This window comes from Lepisosteus oculatus, chromosome 14 (genome assembly GCF_040954835.1).
Source record: "Lepisosteus oculatus isolate fLepOcu1 chromosome 14, fLepOcu1.hap2, whole genome shotgun sequence".
Classification (NCBI taxonomy): Eukaryota; Metazoa; Chordata; class Actinopteri; order Semionotiformes; family Lepisosteidae; genus Lepisosteus; species Lepisosteus oculatus.
The window spans coordinates 51,459,728-51,462,288 of NC_090709.1; the positions used below are offsets into that span (position 1 = coordinate 51,459,728).

Consider the following 2,561-nt stretch of genomic DNA (forward strand, 5'->3'; position numbering starts at 1 on the left):
CTGTAAAAGAGTTGCACAGAAAAGTAGTGTGTCTCCCATATGGTGCTGGTTATGTCCTTTTCCCTCTTCTTCATGGCATAGAACATAATCCTGTTCCATGAAGAAGTTGCAACTTTGATTCACACAGGATGCTTCAGTCTGCTCTTTTCTCATGGTGAAGTTTAAATTTTAAAGTTTGTGAGGAATTGCATGTAGTGAATACCATCTAACTACAAATGTATAAATAAAGCAGAATGTTTATTATTGAATTATGTGTTTTTATTGAGTATAATCATTATAAGCGAACATACGTTTAGTAATCAGCACCACAATCTGAATTAAGACTCAAAATTAAAATGTGTATGTCTGTTTCAGGTGATGTGGACACGTGCAGTTTGGATAGAGCAGGAGGGGGAGGTTGAGGGAGTCTTGCCCTCAAACTGGGTGGATGCCCGAAGAGAGTATGTGTGGTGGCCGAATGATCCAAAGCAGGCCACAAAACTATACAAAGAGAAGGCCAACCCTAATAAAGATACTTGGGTTACCTTCAAGCTCATTAAAGTTAAACATATATCAGGTATAGCTTTCTTTGAAAATAAGAGCAAATTCCTGTTAATTATTATAAATTCCGATTGAATATTTACAGTAACTGTCTATGTACATGTATTAGTGCAACAATACCCTTTTCATATTTGATCATATGTAATGTAAATATAATTATTTGTAGACAAGAAATCAGAGTGTGATCACTTTGATTTAACCACCTCTGTTACGGATGCTGAAGACGAGGATGTGACACCCAATCCAAAACGCAAAAGTAAGAAGCGGGTGTTCTCCGATTACGTTGATGGTATGTAAAAGTAACAATCTCAATCTCAATAGCTATATTTTTAAACAGTTCTTAATATCAACTGATGCCTCATTTAGCTTGTACCTTGTTATTGATTTTTTTTACAACTCTTTAAAATAAGTCATTTTGAAAGGTGTTCTGTATGAAAATGTTAAAAATCTTATCAGATTTGTTGATAATTGAAATTGCTTAAAATTTTGGTTAGCTTATTCTATATTAAACTAATTTTCAGTATTATATTGAAATATGAAAATTTTCTATTATATTACAGACTTTGATTCTGATGCTGCTACTCCAAGTAAGTCGGTTTCTCTCCCTTCAAAGTTCACAAAATAAAGGAAATAAATTCATTGTAAAAAGTTACAGATAAAGTTGATTAAATAATTTAATTTGATATGAAATATTTTACTGCCATATTTTTTCTGTTTAGAAAAGAAGAAGCCACCGAAGCTGCCAGTGCCACCCCCCAAACTGAGATTCTCTCCTAGGAAGAGTGTCTCCCAGAGCTCACTCAGCTGTTCAAGTACGTTTAAAGGTAGGTTATTGGAATTAAAGTTAAAATGTTTTCTTAATGTACTCAGAAGATAACCATCATCAATCATATTTTAAGACAAGTTAACACCATTTTTTATGTTATTGAAGCCCAACCATCAAAGGTGAGAACCTCCCCAAGGAAAAAAACGGTGCCGAGTTCTGGCTTCAACATTCCTGAAGGTATTACTACATTTTTTGCCTACATCTAATTACTCTATGAAATTGAGATGAAGTTCTATGACAAACTAAATGACTAAATTGAAATATTAAGTTATGTGATAAAGTAAATGTTTTCCATAACTGAATTCTTTTCAGAGTCTCCCAGGCAGAAGACCATGTCCAGACCAGAAGAGAAAAGAGAGAAATATCCTCTTTCAGAAGGAAGTAAGTACAGTTAAAATGAACTACAGATGTGGGAATTTTTTATTTTTAAGATTATAAATTGCATGTAGCACATTAGCAACACTACAGTAATGCTAATGTGACAAAAGTGTAAGAAAATCCTAACCCAATTCCTTTTAAATGCTGACATAAAATGTAAATTATTTCAGAGTTTCAGAAGCGGGTATTGGGCCTCCTGATAGAGATGAGGGATGAATTGAGGCGTTTGGGTAGGTCCACGGAACCGGTGGACTCCCAATTCCACATCAGGACCACAATGGAAGAGTTCTGTGCATATGAGCAAGCACTTGACAGCATGGACAATCAAAACCTGCTGGTATGATATTATATTCTCACTGTGGTGTAGAAAATATTCACTACCAATATTCTAGGTTTCAGATGGGTCATAATTTTATAGCCTACATTTGATTAATATGATCCATCTCTGGCATAAGTTCATATTTTTAGTTTATAATGTATAATCTTGCTTATCCTTTAATGGCAAAATAATGTGTTTTCATGTTCTAAAAAGTTACTACAATTTTGTTTTACTTTGAAAAATGGTCACTTTGTATTTTTAGACTGAGATAATACTGCAAAAAAGTGCAGTTAATACGTGAAAATGTGTTTGTTCCATGAATGTGTAAATGGGTATGTCTGATTAGTTGATTAATGAAGATCTAGTAGTAAAAATAGCTTCTAATATTATTTCTAATATAATATTATTTCCAGATAAACCAACTTCAGAGAGTAGGTGGCAGTAATGTCAGAGAGAGTGTTTTCACAGTCTTGTCAAGGTATTGCTTATTGATTTTTT

At 33.5% G+C, this 2,561-nt stretch overlaps 1 long non-coding RNA gene across 1 annotated transcript; it reads left to right on the forward strand.

Annotated features, from left to right (window-relative positions):
- The first annotated feature begins 318 nt into the window (after positions 1 to 318).
- Positions 319 to 2,004, forward strand: LOC138243210 (uncharacterized). Its single transcript, XR_011192040.1, has 6 exons — positions 319 to 829; positions 1,101 to 1,127; positions 1,260 to 1,364; positions 1,472 to 1,543; positions 1,679 to 1,747; positions 1,915 to 2,004. It is a non-coding gene; the product is annotated as an uncharacterized lncRNA (long non-coding RNA).
- The last annotated feature ends 557 nt before the right edge of the window (positions 2,005 to 2,561 follow it).